We start from the raw sequence: 6,185 nt of genomic DNA on the forward strand, positions 1-6,185 counted from the left end.
GTGATCTTGGTGTCCTGGGATTGAACCCCGAACTGGGCTCCATGCTCAGTGTAGAGTCTCCTTGTCCCTCTCCCTCTGTTCCTCCCCACACTTGCTCTCTCTCTCTCTCTCTCTCCCTCCCTCTAAAATAAATAAATAAATAAAATCTAAAAAAAAAAGACAGCATTCTCAACCTGTATTCATGTAGTTGGTTTCCTGAACTCAAGTATATGACCTTATTGTATTTTGCCCCTCTGAAGTTTCATTTTTCTTCATTCAATCAGTCTAACCTGTCTATATCTCTCTGACTTCTAATCTTGCTGTCTAACAGAATTCCTCCACGTTCACATCTACTGCAATACAAATGAATTGATCATGCTCTACTCTCTTGAGAACTCTGATGAACGAGGGAAGGATGCAGAAAGAACCCTATGGCAAACCACTAGAAACTTCCTTTACAAGTGCCATCATTTCATTTATCAGCACCCTTTAAGCACAGTCCATCAGCTGCCAATTCATCGAATTGTTTAGACAGCCAGCTCATTTGTAGCAGATTATTCACAATAGCCAAAAGTTGGAAACAACACAAATGTCCATCAACAGATGAATGGACAAGCAAAATGTGGTACACATATCCAAGCCTTTTAAAAAATTAATTAATTTATTTGAGAGAGAGAGAGAGAGGGAGCGCATGAGTGGGGCGGGGGGGGGGAGCAGAGGGAGAGGGAGAGAAGCAGACTTCCCACTGAGCAAGGAGCCCGGCTTGGGGCTTGATCCTAGGACCCTGAGATCATGACCTGAGCCAAAATCAAAACTCAGATGCTTAACCAACTGAGCCACCCAGGCACCCCTCACTTTTTTGCCCACAGAGTTTTGTGTTTGCTCCTCAGTCCTCCCTGCTCCCTCCACCACCACTAACCCCACAAACACCACCAGAACCCTGGATCCGTGGATCCCCTGAATCTGCAGCTGTGTGAGTGTAGGACTGTCCCCTAGCCCCCCACAGCTGATGCCCAGCATGGTGCTTGCATACAGTTCTGACCCCTCCAGTTGTGCACCTGCATGCCCCTGGCCTTACTGCCAACACTGGCATCCGTGACCATGTACATACCTGTGAGGAGATCCTGTAGCATTGGTGCAGCCATTATGGAAAATAATATGGCGGTTCCTAAAAAAATTAAAAATGGAACTACCATAGGATCCAGCGATTCTGCCTCTGGGTATGTATCTGGAAGAAACAAAATCGCTATCTCAAAGAGCTGGCTGCACTCCCATGCTCACTGCAACATTATGTACAATAGCCAAGACATGGAAACAACCTAAGTGTTCATTGATTTTTGAATGAATAAAGAAATATATGTGTATACACACACACACACACACACACACACACACACATACAATGGAATATTACTCAGCCATTAAAAAAGAAGGAAATCGGGGCACTTGGGTGGCTCAGACAGGTAAACATCTGACTCTTGGTTTCATCTCAGGTCATGGTCTCAGGGACTTGAGATCCAGTCTGCCTTGGGCTCTGCGCTCAGCGGGGAGTCTGCTTCTCCCTCTCCTTCTGCCCCTTCCCCCCGCACGCACACTCTCTCCCTCTCTCTCTTTCTCAAATAAATAAATAAATTAAAAAAAAAACAAGAAGGAAATCTGCCATTTGCAACAACAGGGATGGATCTTAAGGGCATTATGCTAAGTAAAATAAGTCATACAGAGAAAGACAAATACTGTCCATCTCACTTATATGTGGAATCTATAAACTTCAAAGTCATAGAAACAGAGAGTGGATAGATGGTTACCAGGGGCTGCGGGGATGGTGTGGGAAACGGGGAGATGTTGGTGAAAAAGTACAAACTTTCAGTTATAAGATGAATAAGTTCCAGGGATGTTAACAATACTGTACGGTAGCCTTGAAAGGTGCTATGAGAGTAGATCTTAAATGTTCTCACCAAAACTACAACAGTAACAAAATGGTAATTAGGTGAAGTAGTAGAGGTGTTAAGTAACCGTATTATGGTAAACAATTAATATATCCATGTGTCAAATCAATCACATTGCATACTTAAACCTGCACAATATTATACATCAATTATATCTCAGTAAAGTTGGAAAAAAAGAATCAGATGGAAATTCTAAACCGAAAACTAACATCTGAAATTAAGAACTAAATACAAGCATTTAACAACCGAATAGACCCGAAAGAAGACAGAATCCGTGAGCTGATATATACACAGCACCTAAACTGTAGTACAGAGAGGGGGAAAAAAGAATAAAAAAAAATAGGGAGAGGAACACAGACATGTGGGACACATTGTAAATGTCTAATATATATGTAATTTCAGTCCCAGAAGGAGAGGAGAGAAAACAAATGGGGCAGAAGTAGTATTTGAAGAAATTATGGATGCGTTTTTTCCAAAACTGAGTAAAGATGTTAACACACAGATTGAAGAAATTTTATCTAGAGGCTAAAAACTTGTATACAAAAAAACACTATGACATACAGGCATGTCATAGTGAAATTGCTTGAAGATTAAAGGCAAAGTCTTAAAAGCAACCAGAGAGAAAAAGACAAATTACCTTCAAAAAAGCAAGATAAGCCTTAGAAATGACTTCCCCAGACATTTTGAAATCTACTTCCCTAAAATCAAGGATACACTTACGGGTCCGCCTTTAGCTCTTTTTGTTATAACTCCAAGTTTCTGTCAACCCAATCACCTTCTTTCAGGGTTGTTGAGACTTCAGTATTATCAGGAGCTTCTCCAGAATGAGACCCATACTCCGTGAGAGGCAGTGTGGTCTGGTGGAAACAGCGGGGTCCCGCCTCTAACAGGCCGTGTGACCTTGGGCTAGTTGGTTAAAGTCTTTGAACCTTGGTGACGTTTCTCATCTGCAAAATGCAGACCATATCCGTTGTGTAGGGTTAGTGTGGCAATTACCATTGTTGTTTTTTTTTAATCCAAGGAATTGTTATTTTATATTTTTTAAAGATTTATTTTAGAGACACAGCATGGATGGGGGAGGGGCAGAGGGAGAAGCAGACTCCCCGCTGAGCCAGGAGCCCGATGCCATGTGGGGCTACAACCCAGAACCCTGGGATCACGACCTGAGCCCAAGGCAGACGCTTAACTGACTGAGCCACCCAGGCGCCCTGCAAAGAAAAAAATTTAAAAGTCTGCTTCACTAATGTTTAATATGCACATTGAAATCAGCACCTTCCCTGGATCCATATATCAGATGCTCACGTACAAGGCCTGGGGGATTCTTGGGTAAGAAGGGGAGTTCTGCAAAGCACACGGCTTGCCAGGGGTGCTCGTCCACATTCCTTGGCTTTTTAGTTTGTAGTTTATCTGTGGAGGGTTAAATGTACCATGCAAGATATTATCTAATTTTAGCTAAACCAACTCTAATCTAGTGGATAAATGGTTTTAGAAGATCTTTGCAAGGAATCCATGGGTTGGAGTGAATGCTAGTAATACGAGCACAAAGAAAATGGCAAAGCAGATTCTCCCAGTATAAGCACCTCTTCATCTCTATTTCAGGGTGAAGAATGCGACACTCTAAGCAGATACAATGAAAAGTCAGGCGAAAGTCTTTCTAATTATCAAGAAGTTTATTAGAAATACGGACTTACATTCACATCTTACCTCAAGTTTGCTTTATCATGTAGTCCCGCTCTATATATTCCAAGACAAATATTTGAAATATAAACATCTCTTCTGATCCAATTCTGTTGCCTGCTTCCTTTATTCTTTGATATAATATAAAAAATAGATGGGGACGCCTGGCTGGCTCAGTTGGAGAGCAGCTACTCTTGACCTTGGCATTGTGAGTTCAAGCCCCATTTTGGGTGTAGAGATTGCTCAAATAAGTCTTTAAAAAACACAAGAATAGGGGTGCCTGGGTGCCTCCATCAGTTAAGGGTCTACCTTCAGCTCAGGTCATGATCCCAGGGCGCTGGGATCAAGCCCGGCGTAGGGCTCCCTGCTCAGTCAGGAGTCTGCCTCTCCCTCCCCCTCTCCCTCCCCCACCTTGTGCTCTCTCTCAAATAAATAAATAAAGTCTTTTCTAAAAAAGTAAATAAAAAATTTAAAAATAAAAAGTAAAAATAAAAGCACCCCTGGGTAGTGTAGTCAGTTAAGCATCCAACTCTTGGTTTCTGCTCAGGTCATGATCTTGGGGTCCTGAATCGAGCCCCTCATTGGGTTTCAAGCTCAGTGAGGAGTCTGCTAAAGTTTCTCTCTCCCTCTCCCTCTGCCCATCCCCACTCCCTCCCTCTCTCTCTCTTGCTCAAATCAATAAATAAATTTAAAAAATAAAAATAGATGGAGAAGGGAAGGATTCCAGAGGATTTCAAAGTTTGAGTCCTGAGTGACTAGATGAGTTCTGATGTGGAGAGTTGAGAATGAAGTCAGAGGCCAGAAGAAGACGCCTAAGTGAAAAATGAGTGCGCGCACACAAAATAGTGTGTTTAGACATACACACGTAAAGAGTTTCCTTTTGAAGAACTTGAAAAAATGCATTTGTAAATTCAAATTTCTGTAAGTGGAAGAAATTGCTATGGTACACCAGAGCAATGCACTGCATTACACTTTTAAAAAATAAAGATATTAAATGTTGAGTGCATTTATACATAATTACACATTTTGAAGGAGAAGTGTCAGTTCCATAGTGGTGGTGTGTGAAAAAGTGTAAACACCATGTCATTTTAATTATACATTTTGCAAATAAAGTATTGCATTAAAAAAAACCCTGACTTCTCAGTGGAAACAATAGAAGCCAGAACATAATGGAATGGCATTATTATAGTGTGAAAGAAAACGACTGTAAAAGTAGAACTCCATAACCAGTGAAAAGATCCTTAAGAAGGGAAGGTGACATAGATATGTCAGACAAACCAAATCTGAGCGAATTTATAGTCGGCAAGCTTGCACTAAAGGGAATTCTCTAGGCAGAAGGGAAATAATCCCAGATAGATACTAGAAAAAGGCAGGAAGGAATGAAGAGCGATGGACAACTAAATCTGCAGGTATAAACAGACCGATTCAATTGTAGAAAACAATAGTAATAATGCTTAGTAGCATTTAAAAAATATATATAGTGGCGCCTGGGTGGCACAGCGGTTAAGCGTCTGCCTTCGGCTCAGGGCGTGATCCCAGCGTTATGGGATCGAGCCCCACATCAGGCTCCTCTGCTATGAGCCTGCTTCTTCCTCTCCCACACTCCCCCTGCTGTGTTCCCTCTCTCGCTGGCTGTCTCTAACTCTGTCGAATAAATAAATAAAATCTTTAAAAAATATATATATAGAAAGAGAATTAGGGGCACCTGGCTGGCTCAGTAGGTAGGAGCATATGACTCTTGATCTCAGGGTTGTAAGTTTGAACCCCATATGGGGTGTAGAGATTACTTAAAAATAAAATCTTTAGGGGCACCTACGTGGCTCAGTCGGTGAAGCATCTGCCTTCGGCTCAGGTCATGATCTCAGGGTCCTGCAATCGAGTCCCTCGTCGGAGTCCTTGCTCAGTGGGGAGCCTGCTTCTCCCTCTCCCTCTGCCTGCCGCTCTGCCTGCTTGTGCTCTCTCTCTCTCTGTGAAATAAATAAATAAAATCTTAAAGTAAATAAAATAAAATATTTTAAAAAAGAATATATATATGTCTATATCTACATATATATATAGAGAGAGAGAGAGAGAGAATTAAAATGCATGACAACGTCATGGAGTTTGAGTGGGCTTGAGCCTAATGCCTAACTTCAGAGTTGGGCATGTGATCCCGATCTAGTCAATAAAATACCATGATGATTGGTTAATGAGGGGCACGTGACCAAAGATGGACCCATAAGAACCAGCAAGTACCAGCCCTGAAACTTTTGTGGAAAGTATTGTGAGTACTCCAAGGCTTAATCTAACAGTGGGATGGCCCATCTAAAATGAATCCGGAACACGAGGAAACAAAGGCTAAAGAGAGAGGTTTATTTTGGATTTAAGCTCCTGGACCCGGCCATACCTAAAACCAGGCCTATCTTTGGAGTTTGCAATTATGTGTATTAGCTCCCTTCCCTTTTTTTTTTTAAAGTAGGCTCTACACCCGACGTGGGGCTTGAACTCTCGACCCCGAAATCAAGAGCTGCATTCTCTACCTACCCACTGAGCCAGTTAGGTGCCCCAGCTTCCTTCTTTTTTTAAGCATGAATACAATTATGC

This window comes from Ursus maritimus (assembly GCF_017311325.1).
Source record: "Ursus maritimus isolate PB19 chromosome X unlocalized genomic scaffold, ASM1731132v1 scaffold_X1, whole genome shotgun sequence".
NCBI classification, from domain to species: domain Eukaryota; kingdom Metazoa; phylum Chordata; class Mammalia; order Carnivora; family Ursidae; genus Ursus; species Ursus maritimus.